Below are 24,665 nucleotides of genomic sequence, written 5' to 3' on the forward strand. Positions count from 1 at the left end.
GGCAGGTCCCAGCAGCTGGGGGCTGTCCCCATCCATAGATGTACGACTGCCTGCTTTCACTAAAAAAGGGGATCTATCTCCTTTTTAAACTATTTCTACCTTTGCAACACAGTCTGCATGGACTGGTGCAAATACCTCTCTAATATGACGACATAGATTATACTAATCTTGAGGGGTTTGCTTCTTTCCTGTCTTGGGCAGTGACCATAAATCCCATAGCACTGGGAAAGCAGCAGCAGGCCTCTTAGAGACTTTCATATTTGAAAGATTTAACTACCTCAGTTTCAACACAGAAGCAAAAAATAGCCAGGTTCTCACTTCATCCTAGTTAGAAAAGCATTTAGATGTGGCCTAATAGGAAGTGCAGGCCTAGGAACTCTTCTGTAAAGGGCCTTGATTGGCAAGTGCTGTTGCATAACCCACAATAAAGAACTTGCCTAGAGCATCTATTTCTTCAAATGTTGCCAATTTGTTAGCACTGAATGCATTTCTCACCACTATCTATCTGAATGTTCCACTGTGAGACACCCCCACCCCAGAGAGAACCATTTTAAAAGGCCACACTTGGGCCTTGACCTCATGGCAGTGCCCCTTAAATTAAATGCACTCTTAAAACTCATCCATTCATACCGGTAATATGGTATACCAGGGCCACGGTAAGGTTAGATAAGAAGGATTGCTCTCCAGGGATATTTGCAGAGTGGGCAAATATGTAGATACAGCTCAGAACCTAATTTTTAACGCTGAGACAGGGTTGAGGTAATTACCACTTAACACTGTTCTTCCCCAAGGCAAACACGTTAAGTAAAATGTGTGAAGGGAGGACTGTGCTGAAAAGTCTTGCTTTGGCCCTGCTAGGAATTACATATAGGGACAGCAACAGAAGCAATGATTATACCCTGCATGGCCCCTAAGATGCTCTACTCATACCTGCCTTTGAGCAATATCACGTAAAAGGTGATGAAATCAGTGTGCCCTTGAGTCAGACATGTCAGAATTACCCTGCTGCTGATTTATGCTTCACTATAAAACATTAAGAATGGCAGTTGATCTATCATATCCCTTCTGTTCCACACATGCCATGTAAAATGTGCTGTGTGAATCCAGGCGAACAATCTATTAAGCTAGCTTACCATTAATGGATTTCTAGATCTTTTTTTTTTCCTTGAGGTTTCAGCAGGGAGAACTTCCACAAAAGTACCATAAGTATTGACATAATAAAAGGTAAAGCTTTTGGAGCTTCCTCCCCTCCTGAAGCTCTGGTCTGTACACCGCAGCTATTCTAAGGGGGAGATAACAGAGGTGCTGTATTTAATGAGGCCACACGTGTTTTGAAGTGCTGTACACCCTGTGGGACCCAGCAGCTACACACTTATGGTGTGAGTGGTGAATCCTATGCCTCCATAGAATCATAGAACATGTTGAGTAGAAGGGGGCTCACAAGGATCACAGAATTACAGTATTGAAGGGGTTGGAAGGGATCTCCTGAGGTCACTGAGTCCAACCCCCTGCCAAAGAAGGATCACCAATTCCAGCTCCTGGCTCTTGTGCTCAAGATGAGACCACTCTGCAGAAGGCTGTAGGTTAAGCTGGAGCTGTTGGCTGACTTCAATACCAGACCATGCAGGGCATATTCTCTTCCTGGTGACTGCATTGTGCCTCAAATGAACAGGGTCTGTTTGTGTGAAATCTTCCAATTTGTTTTAATGGAAAATATATTGCGCATGTTGGCTACTGTAAAAAGAAACAACAAATCAGGAATCTCTTGCTGTGGTTAATGAAGTAGCAAATGAAGAAACAGAGAAACATCTACAAGTGGAAGTGCTAAGCTTTTTGCTCAGATAGATGGCTTTGCTGAATGCCTTTGATGGAAGAGTCAGCTTTTCCTGTGGGTTGTGTCTTGGGTAAGAGCTTAATGCTCATGGAAGAGCATCTAAATCAGTTTTGCATTAGAGAGACTGACACTCCTTTTGTTCCTTCTTTCTTTGCCTGCACTCACTGAGGAAAATGATTAAGATAATTAATCGCAGCAATGAAGAATGAAAGTGGAAGATCCATATTGCCTCCACAGCCATGACCCTGCACTGGATTAGCATCAGGGAGGCCGCAGGGTCAAAGGAGTTCAGGAAAAAGCCTTTGGTAATAAATGACACTGAGATGATGTCCCGTAACGTAGCTGCAACTATTCCATCAGTGATTAAAGATCAAATGTAAAGAGCTTTAAAAAAAAACAACAAAAACTAAAAGTCATCATTTCTCCCTGCAAGAAAAGTGTGGCTGAAGATGGATGTGTTTCCTCTGTGCTCTGCAGGGACAGATAATTCACCAACCCCTGTGACTGCAGTGGCCTTTTTTGTGCCAGGTCAGCCCTGACCGGGTCATGGCCGCATCTTTAGGTGCTTCTCCATATGTGTTTGGAGGAAACTTAAGGCACAAAAGTGTTGCTTTGCCCTTTGCTTTCTCAGTTTGGAGTCATTTCCTGGAGTCATTATTTGCTAAACAGGAATCCATAATGTGAGATGCAGAGCAAGTGTTGTGAAGGAATAACTAACAAGCAACTAGTTTTAGGGATGTGACAAATGTTCATTCTTTCTTTAAACAGTTTTGGTTTGGGTGCTGCTATATCAGGATCATTGGTGGAACGTGGTAAACAACTTACACAAAGCTAACCCGTTTAATTTCACCAACCCCTAACAAACAACAAACCAGGAAATCCTGACTCTGAATGGGAGGTTTTCAGAGTTTTGGCTACTTTGTGCTATCTGAGAGTATTTGTATTTGGGACACTTTTCCCCTTTGGTGTGTGAGACGTGGGGGTGCCCATGAGCACGCTAGGTCTCTGGGCCCTGTTTAATATCATCCCATCCGTGTGTGGGGCAGTGATGGCAGCATGACATTGTCACTGCCTTTCTACTGGGACCATCTGATGGCCATAAGTCTGGTTCAAGCCCCTGCCCACACCCTGCAGAACAGGGGGCTCTGGTCCTCTGGGTCTTGGCTTACGCTCAAGCAACAGGAGGGCCTGGAGTGCCTTGGGCTCCCCATACCCATTGCTGGGCTGTCCTTTCCCTTGGTTCAGAGGGAGAGCAGGGCTGTGCCAGGTCTGCTTGGGATCCGTGCATCCCCAAGGATATACGATCCCACAACGCACACAGCAGAGATCCCAAATACACCGTGATATAATCTGGGACCCACACAGAGCTGCCCAGGGGGGAGCCGCATCCTCCTGGAGCAGACATGCTGCTTTCCCCTGTCAAGAACAAGGGGCTGCAGAAAATCCAGCCTATTTATGTCGCAGCTTTTGAGCTTCCCCCGTCCCCTCCCACACGGTATTTTTAGTGTTTTTCTTCACCCGAGACTGTCCCGACTTCACTCCCAGCGGGAACCATCAGGTCGCACTAACAGGGAAGGAGATATCCGCGCCGTTTCCTTTCCTCCAAGCCGCGGTTTACGGTTCCCACCGTAATACACACACATAGGCAGAGCATCCCACACGGCCGCATGACAGAGCTGGAAAACACAAACACGGGGCTCCACGTGGGCAGGGCTGGAACAACAGCCCATCTGCGGCTCGGGACTGAGGCGGGGCCCGGGCTGCCGCGTGTGGGAGAGCAGGTGGGGAATCAAACACGGCGTGAGTACGTGGGCACCGGGAGGACGGCAGCAACGAACCGAACCGAACCGAACCGCGGGGAGCAGCGCCCGAGCGGATCACGCGGCGCCTCCCGAGCGGGGCGGAGCGCGGCGGGGCGGGCGGACAAAGCAGCGCTGACAGCGGGCGAGCGGGAGAAAGGAAAAGAGGCTGCGGAGCGGAGCCCAGCAGGTGAGCACAGCAACGCCCGAGAGACGGGCCACGTTGGCACCGGGGGAGGCCGAGTGGGGTGGGGGCGGCTTTGTCCCGGGATAACGGGACCGCTCGGCTCCGCGCTGGGGAGCGCGGCGGGGGATGCGGGCGGGGTTCGTCGTCACCGTCGGCCCGAAAGTACTTAATGGAGGGGAGCGAGCTGGGCAAACATCAATGCATCACTCGGTTAAACAGCGCCTGCCTGTAACAGCCCGCTGTGGTCTGTTACGGTCCTTTCTGTACTTTCCTGGCTTCCCAGAGGGATCTTAGCATTCTCTCTGCCCCCAAACTTGGTAGCGCATGGAATGTTAGCGATGGTGTAAGCTTTTGACTTCCAATAGTGAGAGACCTGCTGCGAGGAAGGAGGTGGAAACTTCCTAAAAAGAAATATCGCAGCAATTTTCTCCGTGCTTTGCAAGATTAACACCAACAGAGATATCATCTCCTGAGCGGAGCAGCAGAACAGTGCAGTGCTCTGTTTGAAATATGGCCTAAGAGTTGCATGATGCACTCGCTCTTCTAAAATATATTGTCTTTAAAGGTACAATGAGCTGCTCTAAAAACTTGTGCAGCAGCACTGCTGCAGGACGAATCTCTCAGTTAAGGTTCTGATTGCTTCAGTGAAGTGCTCAGTATTTGGAGGAAACATCTCAAGGGCATCCTGAGGTATTTCTCATTCTGCAGCTGTACATGCTGTCACATCAGGATGCCCAGCTCACAGTACAAGCACTCTCCAAGTCCCTGGTGTACGTGTGCTTTGTGCTGCCCTAGCAGGGAGAGCTGGCTGACCGTCCTCCATTTAAATACAACCTTGGGCTTCAGAAGTGACAAACAATTGATGAATCTGACTTGTCCTGAGGGCAAGTGAGGGTTTCTCCCAAGTCAAGTGTATGGGACCCCATATATTCTTCAGTGTTACAAGGAGGGAAGAATCAGCTTGGTAGGACAGCAGCAGATGGGGCAGTTTGCATCCGATAAGCTTGATGCCTGTTTCTGAGATACCTACACCCTTTGGATATGTTTCAAAGACAGAAAAAGTCTGGGTATTTTTCAATGGCATCACTGCATGGGATGTGATGTGCTGGGCTGGCGCGTGCTGGCCAACTTCCCAAGGAACTTCTGGTGTGTCCTTGTGAGGTTTAGTAATTTGGAGTGTTTTATGCTTATTTGAAGTTTTTGGCAATTGGCCCCTTACCACATGCCTGTTCCTCAAGGTTAAACCTTGCTGTAGTGTCTGCTTCCCCAAGGAAAACAGAGGTGCCCATGCTGTAGCTTTTGCTCCTCAGACCCTATCCACAAGGGCAGCAGGAACAGGGGATGTAGAAGGACACCAGGAGGCTGAGAGAACTGGGCTCGTTCTTAGAAAAAGCTCTGGGAAGACCTCATTGAAGCCTTCCAGTACTTGAATGGATCTTATATACAAGAGGAGGATCGATTTTCACACGGGCAGATAGTGACAAGACAAGGGGAGTGGTTCTAAACTAAAAGTGAGCAGAGTTAGATTAGATATTAGGAGGAAATTCTTTACTCAGAGGGTGATGGCACTGGCACAGCTGCCCAGAGAAGTTGTGGTGCCCCATCCTTGCAGGCACTCAAGGCCAGTTTGGTTGGATGGGGCCCCGTGCAGCTGAGCTGCTGGATGGTAGCACTGCCCATGGCGCAGGGTTGGAGTTTTTGAGGTCCCTTTCAACCCAAGCCATGCTATGTTAAGGACACAGAGGTTTTATTCCTGGTTCTCTAAGGCGTATTGGAAACAACCACAGTGTCAAATCTGTCTGGCAGCAGGGGAGCTTGGGCAGATATTTCAGCTCTTTGAATTTGATACGTATTGCCTTGTCCCAGTTAACTTCAGTAGTCTGATGTTCTGTATCTAGATCCTCTCAGTGACAGTAAGAATCTCAAATCATGTTCCTTTTTCTTTCAGCTCTTACAAGCTCAAGTATTCTAAGCTATTTAGCATTGTCTCTTCTGGCTAGTGTAAAACTTTGCTCAGATATTTTGGCATTATTTTTTGACCATTCCTCCAAATGCTAGTGAAATATTTGGAGGAGCAGTTACTTAAAGCACAAACAGTGCCCCACACATACATACACCCAAATGGGTAATTGCAAGAATTCATCCTCAGTAAACTCTGGGGGGAAGGGGAAATTGCAGTAAATTTTGCTAAAACACATCCCAAAAATGTAGCTCTGAATAGCCATTATCTTGGCCTTCTTTCTTTCGCAACACTGAAAGTTTTTAATACAGTTAAGTGTTTTGAAAACAAGCTTAATCCCAGAAGAGGGAGAAGCTTCAGACTAACACAATTAGGTGAGTGGAATTTTTCCCTCAGGCGCCTCTGGAGAGTGATACAATATCGTGTCAAAAACTGTAAGCTGTGGCTCACAGAGCTGGGCTGGGCCAGTGTTTGTGTGAGGCATGGGAAGGGAAAATGCAGATGGTGCAGAAAGTGCCAGTGGTGAGCGTGTCAATAGCACTGCTCTGAGTCACTGGTGGCCCTGAGTCCATCCACTGCATGATGACACACATATTAGTGTTGACTGAGGCTTCAATGAGATCCTGAATCTCTCAGCACCTTTATATATATTATTTTATATATGCATAGTGTACTTGTATACAAATGTCAGTGTTTTTGCTTAGCAAACCACTAAGTTCAGGATAGCTCCAACTGCCCACATTAATTCCTTGCAGCTTCAGTAGGGCTGCATTTCTCACTGCTGAAAAGATGACTTGATCTGTGTAATCAGTGCACAGCTTTTGTGTCACTGCCACGAGGTACCTCTGCACCATTCCTGCTGTCATACAGAATCACAGAATTATCAAGGTTGGAAAAGACCTAGAAGATCATCTAGTCCAACCATTACCAATACTTCCCAGCTAAATCATATTCATCAACACAACATCCAAATGTTTCTTGAACACTCTCATGGTCGGTGACTCCACCACCTCCCTGGGCAGTGCATTCCAATGCCTGACTACCCTTTCCGAGAAGTAATACTTCCTAATGTCCAGCCTGAATCTCCCCTGGCGCAGCTTAAAACCATTCCCTCTAGTCAGGCTCTGGGAACACTGTGAACTCTAAGGGGAGAGAGGGAAACTGGGATGCTTGGCCGCCTTGATAGGGGAGGTGGAGAAAACCTCAAACAGGATATCTTCTTACAAAGGGATTGAAAAGGCTTCATGGATGGTAAGGAAAAGCACCGACTAATCTGCATCTGGGGAGGCCAAGTGAGGGAAAGGGGCATGGAAGCAGGGTAAAGAATGAGGAAAGTAGAAGGCAGAACTTGAACTGCAGGTAAGAGATACAGAAAACAACAAGAGTGGTCCAGGAAAGCAGCCAGGATAAGCATATATCATATAAGCTGGAGATGCAGCTGGATCTTGGAGCTGTTTCACATTGCATTTGTCATCAATGGGCTGAACCACACCCCCAGCACACACTTGTGGGACAGGCAGGATTAAGGGCAGTTCTGGGAGCACTGCCAGCATCAGCAGCCTGGCTGCAGGGCTGCCCTGGGCTATTTTTATCTTGGCTATGTCCAGAAAGAGTTTTTAAAACAGTCTGAAGAAAGCCTGCCCTGCTGTCTGACAGTCCCCGTAGCAAGAGCAGGGCTTTAGGTGGGGCAAGTGTGCTCAGATTTGATCAGCCACTGAAGAGAACAACTAAAAAGCGGATGATGTTCCAGGCTGGTCAGGTAAAGACAGATGATGGAGAAGGGGTGATGAAGATGATGATCCTAGCTGAGCACCTCCTCAGGCCCAGAATCTTCTTTGAGTCTTGTGCTGAAAATTTTCATTTTCCCCCAGCTTTATTCCATTGAGCCTTGAATGACCCCATTTTAAATATGTCCTGTTTGAAGCTTAGGAATAGTTCTAACGCTTTACAGGAGCCTAATCATTAACCAAATCCCCTCTGAAAATGGCTGACTGTAACTTTTCCACCTTGTAGGAAGAAGTCAAAAGTATTTACTCAGACACTTTCAGATATTCAGTACTTAAAAGAATTTGAGTAAATTTTCATTAAGGGATAAAGTTAATTAGGTCCTAAAGCTAAGTAACCCACCATTCACATGAATAGAAAGCTTTCAGGTTGATCTAATTATCAATGCCTAACAAAAAGTAAAAATAACAAGTTGCTAGAAAGTATGAATCCTAGATTTGACAGGTGGGAAGGGAAGGAAGATGTAAGATGCAGGTTTATTAGAGGTAATCTTCAGACAGTGAAATTGTTCTAATCTAGTTAATCTTTTTGTACATTTGATAGACTTGTTAAAGTTGGCAGAGAAGAAGCTGCCTCTGATTTCATCACAGACGTTGGTTGTGCAATTTCTGATGAGAAATAGACAAGTATCTTCTCAGGCTACTCCTTTTTGAGGAATTTTATTCGAATATGCTTTGATCTCGTAACCATTTTATGTCCCATTAACATTAGGCTGAATATAGATTAGTGATAGTCTCATCAGACAGTTTTATCAAAGGAAAACAATATGTTTAGTTTGGCTTTGTCATATTCAGACTGAATAGAAATGCTATGAATAAACTTGTTCTTGAATTTTCATTGCAATGTGGCACTTGGAACTAACCTTGGATCTCATGACTCATCTCTTCTGGGAATGCAGCATCCCTTGTAGAGCTCAAGAATCCAAATTCAAGAACATTTGCAAGCCAGAGGAAAAGACCCAGGCTAAGAGGCAAAATAGAAGCGATAAGAGAATGCTTTTCTTGATTCCATGGTTAGAAAAGACTTCCAAGATCACCTAGTCCAACTATCAACCCATCCCCACAGTGCCCTCTAACCATGTCTCTCAGTGCCACATCCACACGGTTCTTGAACACCTCCCTTGGGAGGTTTTTCCAATACCTCACCACTATTTCTGAGAGTAAATTTTTCCTAATATCCAACCTGAACTTCCCCTGCTTTGACTTAAAGCCATTAGCTCTCATGGGATCTCTTTTCCACCTAGGAGAAGAGGCTGAACCCCACTTCGCTACAGCCTCCTTTCAGGTTGTTGCAGAGAGCAATAAAGTCTCCCTGGGCATTCTCTTCTCCAAACTGAACAGTCTTATTTCCCACAGCCACTTCAGCCTTTCACAGCTTCACTGCCTTTCTCTGGACATGCTCCAGCACCTCGGTGTATTTCTTGTAGCAAGAATCCTATCTGATTTCCATCAGGTTTCAGAGTTTTTCAGGCATGACAGTGCTAAATACATTATCTTGCAGGATATGCAAGTACATACACAAATGCAAGTATTGTTTGGCAGTATTTAGGTCTTTTGGATTTTGATGGACAGATAAATACATTTCCAAACACCTACAAATATTAATTGCTATAGCTTCTAACATTAGAAACAGCTCATTGGCAGATAGCATCTGTTTGATATCAAAAGAAGCATATACATTCAAGGAAAACAGGTGACTAATGTTTGTAATTAAACTAGTCAAAGAGGCAGTGGGTAACTCATACTTCTTCAGGACAGCTGTTTCAACTCTCAGCTACTGTGCTGTACCAGCTCTGACATAAACGTAGCATGCAATGTATGTGAGTTAAACCTTAAAGCTGTTAGTTGATTATCACAAACTTGCTTTATCTTCTCATGAATTAAGTTCTCAGCCATTAATAGTTGCAATAACTTTTTATAGGCACTTCCCTTCCACTTCTTTCAACTCCATTAATCCCTTAACAGCCTCATGTGCTTTGGTGTCAATCATCATCATGAGAAATGCTTGCAAACAAGATGGGAAGTTAGAGATACAGGAGAGTACACGCTGACAGCTGTTTGTGAAGATCTTTGTGCCTCCTTAGCAAGCCACGGGAAACTTATTAGGAGTATACATTCCGTAGGGAGCAAAGGTTACAACATGCAGTTGGAAACTGGGGAATGTGAGAGGAAAGCTGCATTTGCTGAAGTTCTGAACAGCAGCTCTTAGTTTGCCATCTCTTGGAAATGTTTTGAAGTATCAATTAAATAACTCCAGATTCAAACAAACAAACAAACAAACAAAAATGGTCTGAGCTTTCAGCTCTTTCTGCATTTAATACTCTTTTTTTTTTTGTGCCTGGGAGGAGCCCTGCTTTCATTCAGTGCTGCCTTTTCATGCATTGCACTCTTTTCTCACACAGTCCTTCCTATGTTTTCACGTTCTTTATCTATTTCTCTTCCTCCTAACTGCATCCTGACTGCACCACTTCCTCCTATCAGCATTTCTGTCAGCTTGTTTTTTCTCCTCCCCATCTCTGACTTTGTTGGGGCAATGGGCAACCTCCTCTTTTCATCTCTAGTTTGCGCACTACTGCTGTGGGGTGCTACTTACAACTTGCTCCAATGCACATTTTGGGGAGCACTTGTAATTACTCTTGCTCTGAAAAGCATGTGTGTTTTTAAGTCTTGCCTTTGTGCAGTAGTTGCTGGTAAAAGCCAGATGGCATCAATAGAGGTAGATATTGCCGAGGTGAGCTCCCATTATGTGCTGACCCACTGGACAGCTACTTGCTTGTTCACATTCATCTCTTCCAGTTTGGGCTGCTAAAATATGATCTGGTCAACTGAGCTTTAGCAGTTTCTCATGGCTGTAACAGCAACAAGTATGAGTGCTTGTACAGCTGCAGAATGCTTTGTTTGCCTTTAGAAAATTAATGAAGTAGTTCTAGCAGGCAGTGCAGGTGTGCTCTTGTAGTTGGAAGAGGCATTGCCAATACTCAGTAAATCACATTATTATTATTTTTTTTCATATGCAAGGTTTATTAGAAGCCAACCTGAAGCACAAATTATTTCTCTCTTGGTTTTAGTTGCTAGCTGCTACAGCTCAGGCCATATTGCTTTACCATTTCATGTTTTAGTGTTAGAGAATAGTTACTACCAGCCAAAACAGCAGTACTTGTAAAAATTAAAGCCTCTCTGTTATCTCACCATCCACCTAACAGAAGGTCCTAGCCTTGAGCCTAGTCCTAACCCTGGAGAACACTGCAGAATGTTTGTATTCCTGTATGGTATGACATGAGATTACGTTCTTTCATCTACAGAAAAAGACATAGGAATCTGTCCTTTAATTATAAAGTTTAAAGCAAAAGATGCTTTCTCTTGTTGCAGAGGTTTGGAAGCGATGAAAAGTAAAAGCTGTAGCTTATTAAGAGAATCTTTAGATTGTTTTTTTCTCCCTCCATCTGACACTTTGTGAGGACTGGAAGGGGAACACAGGCAATATTAAGCTTATATTTTAATGTTATAGCAAAAGTTCCATATGGATACATGTATTTTAATGGCCAATTAGCATTTTCTGACAGAAGTGGACTGGTTTTATGAGAAGGAATGTATGTTTTTTAATATTTGTTAAAGTTAAGACTTGGCCCAAACAATGAAATCTTGATCTGCATCCCTGGAGGCATTCAAGGCCAGGCTGGATGGGGCACTGAGCAGTCTAATCTGGTGGGAGGCAGCCCTGCCCATGGCTGGGGTTGAGACTGGATGAGCTTTAAGTTCCCTTCCACCCTAAACCATTCTGTGATGATGATTCAGGAAAATACCTCTCCATATCAAGATGGGGCAATCGCTTCAACTTAAATACAGGAAATGTTGGGCATAATAGCCATTACTTGCAGAGATCTTGTTAACAAGAACATAATCTCCTAATCACTCCCTTGACGGCAAACTCAGATAATAGAAGCATAGTTGGGCTCCTGCCAAGCAACTCAAGAACTCCAATTTCACACCCAATCTCCTGCAGGAGTGCCAGGATAACCTCAATTATTCACGGAAGAAGAGCCTAACCACTGTGAATTTGTAGTTCCTTATACCTACAGTTTTAAGAAGAAAAAAAAGATGAATTGGGAGTGCTCAAAATAAGAAACAGGAATATATACCTCTTGATCTGTTCATGCTACATACCAAAGCCATATATAACCACTAAGGCTGTAACATTCTAGTGCATCTCTTCACTCTCTTGAATTAAACTCTGAGGAAAGTTTTGTTGTTTTCTATAAAAATTAGAATAATAAAATAATTGGATCATAGAATCACAAGGTTGGAGAGGACTTACAAGATCAAGTAGTCCAACTGTCCTCCCATCACCATTACTACCCACTAAGCTACTAAACCATATCTCATAGCTCCTCATCCAGACGCCTCTTGAACACTGCCAGGGATGGCAACACCACACCTCCCTGGGCAGCCATTCCAGTGCCTGACCACTCTCTGAGAGAAAAGGTTTTTCCTTATGTCTAATCTAAATCTTAGAGTAGTTGGAACAGAATCCAGTTTTTAGGAGTTGTGGTCCCAGTGCATCCAAAGCATGTATATGTTTTGATGAGATTTGCGAAGGTTTTTAATCTTGCACCACCTTCACGATATCAGAGATGAAGACAGGAGCCTTACACTGGTGGTGGAGGCTCTTGGTATGTTATGGAGGTGTAAGCAGAGATTGCTGCAACTTCATAGATATGTTTGGTTTAAAATTTGATGCACCTCCAATACAAATTAATACTAAAGGTTTCACTCACTTTGCTACAGCAGTGCTTCTAAAAGGCAAGCAACCAAGCGAGCTCCCCCACTTAACTTTTGTAGACCATATGGCAGAAAATGCAAATATTAGGACAATGTTAATTTTGTTTATCTACATTTTACCATTATCTTGTAAAGCTGTCAACTGGCTATCTACTTTTTTTTCTTTCCCCACTAGTAAACAGAGCACACAAGAAGTTGACAACACAATCATCTTGCTTCAAACTTTATTACAGGCTGAGTTTCTGGGTGGGATGAAGGGTGGAGCCAGACATTTAGCTACACCCATGGTGAGGTTTATAAGAAGAAGGTTTCGAGGGGAGCTCTTTTCTCCTATTTACCAGTCTCTGGCAACTGTCATTTTTATTTAGCAGGTTTGTTTGTTTATTTGTTGTTTTATTCAACTGTTAATATGTCAAGGCCTCATAAAGACTCACGTAGTGGGGATGGTCCTGCAAATACATCTTTGAAACAGCGAAGTAAGGTAAGTCACAGAGTCTGCTTTACTAGCTTAGTTCCTTTTTGTGCATGATACCTCTGAGGCAGAGACCTGAGTACTACTGTAATTTCAAAGGCCTGTATTTTCTGTGCCATGTGTAATTGGAGTTTTGTTCTACATAGTTTTGCATTCCTGTAGTGCTAAGTCAAGTGGGGGAAAAAACAACCCTAAATGTCCCCAAATTTTGTGGACTTTGGGGAGGTTAGTATTTGCTATAGGGTGATCTGGTCTTTAAGAATGATGGCTTTGAGGACTAATTTGTGTCACCTGTCTGCAACATTGAGGTTATTGTGGTTTTTGTTGTAGTGCTGCTATTTGTTAGCCACCCCAACATTAACTTCTCAAATGTACAAATAAAGGATATGCTATGCTTAATTGCATAATTACTGTGGCTTAGTCAGAACTCTTTGATACACCCAGGAATCCTGTCATAATTCTGGTTTGAATTGTATCACAGTTTCCTTTTATACACCTGCACGTAAATGCTTAGAAACTATCCTGTTCGGCAGAGGTCTCTTGAGTTACTACGAATGTCCTGAATTGACAATATGTGCTATGAAGGCTTGTTGCTGTTCAACATAGGCTCTTTTGTTGGTACAGTGCTTGTCTAGATGCATCTGTATTTGTTTATAAGATGCCTGGGTGCAAACATTTGTAATCATCTACTGAAGTACTCAGAAGGGATCACAGCAACATAGAGAGGGTGCAGCTGGGACATATCAAGGTAATGGTCAGCATAAAAATACCTCTCTTGCACTGGTTTCCTAGCTCTGAGCTTATGGTTGGTAAACTGTAGTTGTAAGGAGCTAGCAAGAAGGGATTGAACCTTGGAAAGGCTTTCTTTTGGAGCTCCCATCAGTCCTTTGGCAAAATGGAAGACAGCCTGGACTTCTTAAAAAACAGAATAAGCAACCAGAGACATTTATCTGAAAAGTTAACTTTTTCCTCCAATCAATTCACTTGTAGCCATCCAGATTTTCTTTTGCGACCTTTCAATTTAGAAGGAACGATGCTGGATTTTATTTTGTTTTCGGTCATTCCTCCCCAAACATGGGAAGTATTGGAGAATCTCTAGTCTACAAGTTTCTCTGCCAAGTGCTGAATTTTACCACCAAGTGCCACAAAAGTAGCCAAAGTCTTGGTTTGCACAGAGCTGCTGCTGTTGATGGGTTCTCTTTTTTTGTTGTTTTGTTGGATTTTTGTTTGTTTGTTTCCCCAAGCTGTAAGCAAAACTGTGAAGACTGTATCTGGCAAGAAAAGCTGACTGACAGCCCCTTGGGCAAAGTGGTATGATGCAAGTTAGAGATGCTGTCAGAGCATTTTGACTGTGTGTGCTTAGTAGACATGAGAAATAAATGCACCCTGAGTTTGAGGAGATGCGTTTTCCACCATGATAATGCTGTGGTTTTGCTTTGGAGCTGGTAATGTCAATACTGAACTTGCAGGGTGCTTGAGCCACGTGGTTACTTCCACTTCTTACAATGTGTTTTTACTGATATGTGACAAGACTGGTTGTGGTGGGAGGATGCTTGTTAAACAGCAGAGCAGCATCCTGCAGAGGAGTCCCTTGGCCTTATCCAATGCCATTCTTACAGTATCTTGACGTGCTGTGGTTGGATTCTTCATAGATATTTTTAAGTGCATTGCATTTGTTTTTTGCAAGCCAGTATATTAACAAACTGTTCAAAAATACTTGCTGTTACTTTCTGTTTTGTTAATACAGTGAATGGGAGGGGAAAAAACGAGGAAAATAGAATCATCAAATAGAATCATTAAAGTTGAAAAAGATGTCTAAGACCATCCAGTTCAACTGTCAGCCCATCCCCACCATGCCCACTAACCTTGAACACCCCAGGGATGGTGACTTCACCAGCTCCCTGGGCAGCCTGTTCCAATGCCACACCACTCTTTCCGACAAAAATTTTTCCAAATATCCAGCCTGACACTTTCAATACCAGCAGAGAATTGTAGATATTTCTGCTCTTGGATTCTTTTGGATGGATTTTCTGAGTCAGAGAGAAAGTCTGAGCTTTTTCAAGTGAGTAACGGAGAGTTATTTGGGATATCAATACAATGCTTAACACGTGTCTGTGAATTTGGTCATCTCTCTAAGGTGGGATTAAACTGTCATGTCTTCTTGTGACTTGAAGAGTGTTACTCTTGGAATAAAGTACTTAGCCCATGTATTTATGATACTGACACGTTCAGTACTCATTCAACATGAATGAATAAGGGACACTGATTCTCTTATCACAGATTACCTTCTGTATTTGACCAAATTTAGGTAATTTTAATAGACTATTTTCAAGTAGCCAAACTGCAGACCTAAGGATGCCTCTAAGGATCTTCCTCTCCTGATTTTTTTATTTTTGGAGCCATGTTAATGCAGTATTAAGTGCAGAAGGTCTACAGAGATGATTTCTTGATAGTAAACTGTGTGATTAAGAGGCAGAAGGACCATGAAAATCTTTCAGTAACTTATTTTATTTGGTGTGGTGTGTGAATCCTAGAATCATTTGAGTTGAAAGGGGCCCTTAAAGGTCACCTGGTCCAGCTCCCCTGCAATGAAGAACGGCACTGGCAGCTGGATGACTCCAGATTGGTATTTTCTTAGTCCTGACATATTTAAGTAGTTTTGCTATCAGAAGTTTCAAGCATAAAACTTTATTGTATCTTGGTAGTTGCTAAAATTAATTTCTCCTCTGGGTTCTCCCTTCTTGGTCCATATGTGGCTGTGGGAGAGCATTTGGAACTGAGCTGAGGTGTGACCCTGGCACTGCTTAGCTGGGTGCCTCGTTACCTTAAGAACCAGCAAATCTCCATGGATTCTCCTGATTCTCTTGGTTTGTTTACATTTTAGGAACCTGAAATCAGAGGGATTTTACAGATCCTAAAATTACTGCAGTTCTCTCAAGATAACTGAATATCCTTAGTAGTATTCTTTTCTCAGGGTGCTGTTAGGTGAAAGTGCCAGCTGACCTCTACTGACCAGGGTTAGTTCAAGTCAAACTAAGCTGCTAAGGTTAAACAAGATGCTGCCTTTTATGGATTTGAAATTTTGCTATGTTTGTCTACCTGACAATCATGCAAATGATCGACATCTCCCATTACGAGGCAGGAGCCTGAACTTCATCTTCTCTGTGCATTGTAGCAGAGGCAGTGAAAATTCTCCTTCAATAACCAACATCACAAGAGGTTTTATTTATGTCTGCATGTAAAATAGCAAGCTGAGAAAGAAATGTAACGGCCAGTCACCCAGTCAGATGTTATTGACCTGAAATAGCTTTTGTGAAGTGTGCTAAATCCTTGAAGGCCACATCGGGGAAAGGATGTGATTAGTGCTATACTTATGTTTTTAGGGTGATGCATTGTCTGCTGCACCAATAGTCATTCATTGGGATGCAGCAGCTGCAACACATGATCATGTTAGAAAACCAGATAGAGAAGTGCTATGATGGGCTTGTCAAATGACAGGGACCTTATTATGTAGCTGTGGGCCAACAAGAACTGTTTGTCTGACCGTTGGCAGTGATGCCTTTTGTCTTCCTTTGAAAGGAACGCGTAGCTACTGGTACAGTGTCTGTCCATTAAAACAATGTGGCACTGAGGAATTGTTGCCACTTTGTTCTCTGTGCATTAGTGTGAAAAATTCAGAGTATTGCCTTGCTCTGCATGATGATCCTATTGAAGTTTTATTGAATTTAGTAATGTACTATAAGATAAATGTCTAGGTTATGCAGCAGCCTGAATGCATTCATTTAAACCCTGCAAGACAGTGGTGCAGGGGCTGTTATTCCTGTATGTCTCCCTCTTTGCAGTATAGACTATCTATGGGTTGTTTTTTTTTTTGTGTGTGTTATCTATTTGCATTTGACTTCTAAAACCTGAATCTGCAGGAAGAGGTTTACTGGGAGCAATATCTGAGATAGAACAGCATGATGTATTTCTCCCCGTCTCATAATCCCAGGCATAGAGGTTGGTCTTGGGGTGCTGTCAGTGTCTGTCAGTGTCCCACTGCAAAATTGCACTGGAGGAAAGCAGTGAAACTTCCATCATCTTGTAAATCAACAAATCTTTAGGGAAGGGCAGCAACTGGTGTTTCTGAATTGATGGGTTCTCACTCATGTCCTATTTTCTGCTGTATAACAGTAGGAAAGAGATCACAACACCTCAGCAAGGAGAGGTTATAAGCATCTGCTCTAAGGAAAGCAGAAGTGTTTCTGGGAATAAAAGTATTTGGGTTCCAAGTATAACAAAGCATCAATCCAATAAAGTTGAGACAGCTTCAGCTGTGTTATTCTTTGCATATCTTGTATGTCAAAATATATTATCATGGTCATTTTCGTATTCTGGAAGTTCAACATCAATTTATCATCAAAAAAGAGCAGGCAAACTGAATCCTGGCAGTCTTCTTTAGGATACAGCAGTTTGTCTAAGCTGACACATTGCGTTGAGGGAGAGCAGAGTTACACTGAAGTAAAGTGATGTGCTTGTGCTCTTGACAGGCAAAAGGCATTTAGCTTGTTTGGTAAGCTGCCAAACCCTGTCATTTGAGAATGTTGTAAAGACTCCCAGCTGTCTGTATGTGAACAAAATATCTGGGTGAATTAGAATTTGTCCCACTGAACATCTCACCAGAAATGACCTTGCCTGATCTCGTGTATTCAAGCTCAAGTGCAGCCTGCTGCAGCCTCCAGATGATGGTTGAGACCAGGACAGCACTGCTGAAAACCATGTTGAGGGAGAGGTGGATTTTCCTGTAAGATTGAGTCAGATGCATTCATATTCTTTATCATAAAGTTTTCCACACAACAGGAGTGATGAGGAACAGCTGCCAGTGTTTTGATTTTCCATCCAAGCTAAAAGATTTCACCTTCTAGGTGTGAAAATTCAGCCACCGTGGAGGTTCTGTCAGCTATAAGAGAAAGAGTGGGTATATAAGTGGTGAATCCATCCAAAGGAACCATTTCTCCAGTTAAGTGGTGGCTTTTCTTGCTTAGCTTGGAAAGCAAACAGAAAACAGGGAGTGTCTGGGAAAGGCAGTATGAGAAGTATCCACATTTACACTGTGTATGCTACTAAAAGGAGTTTAGTGTTCCTCCAGACCAATACTTGTATGCAGTGCGCTGAAGGAAAAGACGCTCCAGAGCCAAAATACCATGGAAGCTCCAATTCAATCTGATATGGTAGAACAACTTGTTAATTTCCCAGTCAGTGTTTATCTAATGAGCAGAAATGATGCACGTCTTCAAGTTAATGTGCCAGTCCACTTTGATCTGTGGCACTCGTCAGCAGAACAAATAAAGAAGAATAACAATTCCTGTGAGTTTTGTACTGTAGCCTCTTAGAGGAAATAGTACAGCTCACAAGTGCAGCCCAGAAACCTCTGATTTGAAATTTAAATACAAACTGCCCTTTCAAAACAAAGCATTGCTAATTGGAAAGGCTAAAGTTTGGCACCCAGCCTTGTGAGCCCCCTTCTATGTGACTTGCTTGAACTATGTGTAATATCATAGAATAACTAAATGAGGTAACAAGCTGTCACCATTATTTGTGCTTCCTGGGTTAAATGTACCGGTCTTGCAATTTCATCTATACTAGTTACTTGTACAGTGACATTATTGTAACGCAAGTGCCTTCAATTTTCCATGCATTTTAGCTCAGTACTCACCATTGCAATGCAGGGAGAATTTCACAAACTATGGCCTGCCTGCCTTCGCAGGTGTGTACATCTGCAATTTACTGCAAGCAAACCACTCCACTCACATGAGAGGAGTCCATGAATACTTCAGCTGTTTGACCAGGGCTATGGAGAGCAAAGATTTGTTTTCAGATTGGTATCTTAAATACAAGTGCATTGTGCACTATGTATTGTAGCTATACTTCCACATTACATATTCAGACTATTAAGGAGTGAAATAAAAAATTTAGATACAAGATTTTTTTCTGTCTCTTCCATCTCTACAGACACTGGAATCTATCTTTACATTACTGAGTTAGACTTATCATTTTTTTGATGTTGAGGAACTTGAGGCAGAGAAAGACACTAAAGCTTTTAAAAGGACAGAGATCTGTGATGTGTCAGTCTAGCACCCCAGTTAGGGCTCTGCTTCCTTAGTGTGCTATGCAGGCCATGAGCAGCCTGCAGGTGTGGCCCTCTCATACAGAAATATAGGATGAAAGTTGAAAGAGGCCTCTGGAGGTTGTCAGGTCTGACCCCCATTGGACCTAATCCCAATAGATCAGTTTGCTCAGCGACATGTTGAGCTCTACATGTCTCAAAGAACAGACATCACAGCTTCACTGAACACAATATTCAACCACCCTCATGCTAAGAACACTTTCCCTAACATGTAATCAGGATTTGCTTTGTTGAAACTTGCCTGTTGACTCTTGCACTGCCAATGCATATCTTTGAGAAGGGCCTGGCCCCATCTTCTCTATGCCCTCCCCCCAAGTAGCTGTGGGCTGCAATGGGACATTGCCCCACACCCTGAGCCTTCTCTCCATCAGGCTGGGCCCTCAGCCTCATGATCCAGCCCCTATACCACCTGGGTGTAATGGGCTGGGCTCCAGCTTGTCTGCCTCTGGTTTGTGGCTGCCCAGGACTCAGGTATGCTGCTTTCGCAAGGACTGATTATAGGGGAACAAACGCTACTCTAGATCTGCAAACCCAGCCCACAAAGCCCCCAGTTTTGTTTTGTTTTTCCTCTCCAGCTGGCTGGCACCCACCTGTACTGTCCAACAGGGTTGTTTTCCTCTCAGGGACTCTCCGTGCACTTGCTTTCCAGGCCATGCTCAGTTCTTTCCTGTGATAAAATAGACACAGGTAGCGAATCCTATACTGTTGTGGAGATTATTTTTACATTTTTAAGAAAGACACTGAATTCCTCATCTCAACAAAGGTTGCTGTTCGGTCAGATGGACATGCCAGCAGCAGGGTGGTGTTTTGGAACAGGTGATCCCTCCTAATGGGGATACCTACCTACTTGGTTAGCACTGAATACTCTCTGATATAACATCAGCCCAGGCATTTCAACATATCATGTCATGAAGTCCTCTTGCCTAACTTCAGTTTTTGTTATTTATAAGAACTTTGGACAATACACCTCAGATCAGAACTTAGGCACAATGTTTTATTTTGTTTTACCTCTAAATGTATAACTGAATTCTTTTCCCTGGACTTTACTTTAGTGTGCTGTGATTCTAGTGTATGAGATAATGAATAAAACTCGTTAACTCCTTCCATTCTTAAACCAGGAACGTGGTATAATCTCTACCAGAAATGAAATCAAAAAGCATATTTGGTGCACACAGAAGTGCATCAATAGCAAACTGCAGTCAGCTGTTCAGAGTGTAAGCGTGTGATGAAGTAAAGTTTTAACATAAAATGTGTCTCCAATAATTGAATTAAGATAGTTTTCTCAAAAAGAAGTAGAGGAAAACCTTTTTTAGACTGAAACAGAGCTAAGTATGATGTGGCAGCTTGCTGCTAAGTACAAAGGATGACACGCTTTGTATTCTTCCTATTAAGTCTGCCACCTACTGCTTGATGCACTTGCTTGGCATTGCTTCTTCTGCCCCCTCCCCCCCCCAAAAAAAAAACAGTGCCTAACTTTAACCGAAATCACGCTATTTGAGCACTGCTATTCTCTTTTAAATTGGGAGATGATTGATTATTGCATCTTCAGGTTCATGGGCAGGAAGGCAGAGGAGTTTACTGATGGAAGGAGGGCAGGTGGACTGCTGCAAAAAACGGGTGTTCGCTGTAACTGGCTGCAGCTTTGAACCCAATGCGGTCTCTAAGACATCTGCATCTGGGAAACTCCAGCTCCCAGAATGGAGGGGAGAAGACAACAGAAACAGGAGAAGACAACTACTACTCTCTGGGGAGTAAAGTAGGGTAGAAGGAGTATTCTGGAGAAATAAAAGTATTCTGGAGCATGTTCTTTGCTACTAAGTTGTTAAACGGGATGTGTTTGGATTTACTTTATATGTAAACAAGCAAAAAAAGGCTGGTTGCATTGTAATGAGAGGGAGGGAGCTGAGTTCTAAAGGAAGTCTCTAGACTTCTTTCATGCCAGTATGTGACTTGAAATCAGAGCAGTGACTGAGAAGCAGAACCACTGGAACTAAGCCCTGTTAGAAATGGCGACAGTAAAAGAGGTGGGAAGCTCGGATGGGTGCTCGGTGGCGGCATCTCTTGTCTTCTGTAGCTGCCTTCCTTGTTGAGTGCTCTGAGCCCAAGCTGAGCATTTCTTCTGGCTTTGGAGTTGTGAATGGTACTAAATTCAACTCTGCTCATTTATTTGCTTTGAATCTGTGTCTTTGTGCAAGAATCTCACTTCGCAGGGCAAATGCAGAGGATTCACTCATGAACAATGAGATGACATAGGGTTGGGCTGCTCATCAGCAGTAAATCCATCCAACTGCTATATATATGGGTCTTTACTTGTTTTATTATTTTTATTTTTTGATGTGTTTAGTTCATGTATAGATCATAAAAACTCAGGAATTCTTTACTTCGACACAGGATGTCTTAAAATTAATATTTCAGTTCATTTTCATTAAACAGGAAAGTATATGTAAATAGTTGTATACATTATTTTCTATGTGAAAAATGTGAGTTTATCCATTTCTGAATTTTGTCAGACTATTATCTAGCTGGTAAATGCCTTCCTGGATAGCAGCCACAGTGGGTTTGCTTGAATTCCTTCAGCTGCCAAAAATAAGTTGTTTATGAAGTTGTTTTCTGTAAATGCTGAGGATATCTGAAGCAATAATAGGTGACTGTTAGCCTATATACTACGAGTTGTTTTCATAAAACATCACTTTCCCAGTCGTCACTGGGAAGAGGAAAATATCTGTGCAGTGTAGCAGAGTATCCAGTCACTGAGGCTCAGGGCAGGACACGGGGCTGTGCGACCACAGGGGAAGCAGAGCTCCCTCAGACAAAGTCTTGAACAAATATAGTAAAATGTGAGAGAAAGCATTTGGCTTAAAGCACTTTAAAAACCCTTTTGTTTTAACTTTTCCGTGTCGATCCTTTCAGCTTACAGCTATGGCTACTCCTTCTCTTAATGTGAGTATGAGAGGTACATCTGAAAAGCATTGCGCCTTGATTTTTAGAGATCACTTTTCTTTTTTTAACCATCTTATATTTGGCTTAGTATCCTGGCTTTTGGCCTGTTTTCTCAAATCACTCTTGCTCATTCCTTGTTGGTGTTTTTTGTTTGTTTTCTCTCTTTTCTTTTTTTTTTTCTTTTTAAGTTTTTGTAGTGTTTGAAGGGACTTTGTTGCAGAAACAAAGTTCTGAGTTGATCTGTGTGAACGGGTTCAGTAGGTGATTATGTTTGTGGATTTAGCAATAGCTACCAGAAAACAAGTTCACAAAGGGGAAAAGCATGCACTGAGAGCTTGCGAAAGCTTCCTGAGGTAAGCAGATAAGCCCTGGAAAGGAGTGGTCCTGTTGAATCAATTGACTGTCCTGAGATCCAACAAACACCCAAGAGCAACGGTCTATTGAATCTGTCCAAGGCCATCAGCAGTGCACACTATCACAAAGAGCACGTTCTGGAACTCTACATCTGAGAAAGAAACAAACATAGGATAAAGGGCTGTGGATACAGCTGGTGAAGTGAGGGGCCCCACAAAGTTCTTTCTGATCTCCTTCCTGGAAGCCTGTGTCCTGCCGGTCCAGCAGCCTTTGGCTGGGCTTGGACTCACAGATTTGAGATCCTCTAGATATTTATTCTCTTCCCTTTTACTTCTTGGCCTTTTTCCCATGTTTATCAGTGTAGAAGGAATGACTTCTCAAGATGTTTTGATAGATAATCTATTTAGGAGGTGAGCACCTATTTTAATGTCAGAATGGCCTGTGTGTGTTGGAGAGTATTAAGGGGCTGAACTGTGCTTAACTACTACATGCACAGCAGTGCTATGATGCCTGAGTCTGCAGCTATGAACAGTGTGGCCTGGCATGTAGAGGAGGGAAAGAGATGGCATCCTTGCCTCTTCTTTGTCTTCACTGCATGCCTTTATCCTTCCACCATTCTAAAGAGAGCTCCAGCACCTCATAGTTATCTTCTTCACATTCAGTAACTAGGACCTCTTCTGCATTCCTTTGTCCACCTAAATTACATTTTACCTTAATGACCCAGTGTTTCCTACCACTCCCTTGCCTGGATGCTGCTCTGGCATCTGAAGCTAGAAGTACAGGTTGAGGTGTTGGCATGACTTGTGGAGCAGGTGGAGGCCTGGGAGTGCTGCTGCACACAGTGGCAAATGAATGCCAATTATCTCACCTGGCCAAAGCCACCATGCTGCTCATCAGCTGTGGCTCAGGTGAGCACCTGCATGCAGGTAGAAGTCAGGAGATGCTGCTGAGGTGTAACATCCTTGGTTTGACCTGTGTGTAGATCATAGATCATCAGTTTTCAGGCATCAGTAACCTCTGTTATGATGACTTTTTTTCTTCCCCCTCCCCTTTTTTTGTTATTTTTGTGATTATGTTGTTTATGGGCATAGTTCAGTGTGGTGTCATTAAGAGAAGAACTCTCAAATTGAGTTCTGCTTACCGAGGACAATGAAATAGTTACCTGCCTTTGATAAATAGCACTCTGTTCAGAAAATGTAGCTGAGAAGTGGTTCCATGATCAGATTGTCTATTGCATTTCCAAGGGAATCACCATGCTTCACCGCTGTTTTTGCCTGCTAGGGTTCTGCTCAACACCTTCTGATGCAAGATCACTCCTCTTAAACATTGTCTTAGGAGTGTCCCTTCCTTACAAGCTGTTGGAGCAGTGCTGTTAGATCCCAGCTTTGGTTCAGAAGGTCTACTTGAGTAAAAAGCTAACATACCACGTCAGATTTGCTGTTCCTATGCCAGTAGGATGCCTGAGGTTTGTCAGCTGTGCTGGAATCACTTTCCACATTAAACAAATGGAGGAAAAAGAGAGTACGTTGAAAAGCAAAGCTTAAGAGGCTGGGAGAGATTCAAAGAAATGAAACAATAACATGTTTAATAGCTAATTCCTATTCTGGTTTGGCTTTAAGGTAGCTTCAGCTTTCCAGTCTGCTCACAGGATTCCTAAGTTCTCTGCCAGAATGACTCACAGCTCCCGGAGCTGGGATCCAGCCCTCTAGACAGACAAGCTGTGTTTAGAGGTTTGTTTACCTTTCCCAGATAATAATGTATTGGAAAGAGACTTGTTTTTTTTCCTCCACTTAAAATAGTTTAGGACCAATGTAAATTCACCTGATCTGGAAGCTGGAGTTTCTTGCATCACTCAGTCCTGATTCAGTGTGAGTGCTGCTGGGATCTGTTTAATGTAGGTTCATGCTGTTCTACAGGGGTGGATGCCTTCAGAATACCCTTTCCTGCTGTTGTGTCTCAACTAGTTGGCCATGAATGCAAAACAAGCAATAACCAGAGCCTCAATCTGAGTAAACCATTATTTACCTGCTAGGAATGATATTTCCTGCTGACTGAGAAGGTGAATTAAGAAATCTAGCCACGTAACCCTAGTACGTAATTCATAACACAAACAGAAAACCATATATGAAAGCCACATATGGTTGCTCCTGCTTGTGTTTCTGTAGCCTGTGATGCAGCACTTGAGAGAATGGATGTGAGGACAAATCCAGGAATTGTAGGAAACTGTGCCAAAAAACATGGAAAGGATTGGGCCTTGAATGTGTCTGCTGCAAGTGGGCAGCATCGTGGCTTCATTGCCAAGTAAGAAAACTCTAATGATTGCCAGTGTCTTTTTAGTTTTGTATTAGCAAAACCATGAGTTTTCCTGGGTATTGTTTCATGTTTCTCAA

At 43.0% G+C, this 24,665-nt stretch overlaps 1 protein-coding gene across 1 annotated transcript in view; it reads left to right on the forward strand.

The window, feature by feature from the left end:
- The first annotated feature begins 3,625 nt into the window (after window positions 1-3,625).
- The window catches only part of MAPRE2 (microtubule associated protein RP/EB family member 2), an 85,994-nt gene continuing 64,954 nt past the window's right edge, over window positions 3,626-24,665 (forward strand). Inside the window, exon 1 of the mRNA XM_015855514.2 lies at window positions 3,626-3,823. The gene's annotated coding sequence lies outside the window, so the exon portion shown is untranslated. The remainder of the gene's footprint in view (window positions 3,824-24,665) is intronic.

The sequence above is a fragment of the Coturnix japonica genome, chromosome 2 (assembly GCF_001577835.2).
Source record: "Coturnix japonica isolate 7356 chromosome 2, Coturnix japonica 2.1, whole genome shotgun sequence".
Taxonomy (NCBI): Eukaryota; Metazoa; Chordata; class Aves; order Galliformes; family Phasianidae; genus Coturnix; species Coturnix japonica.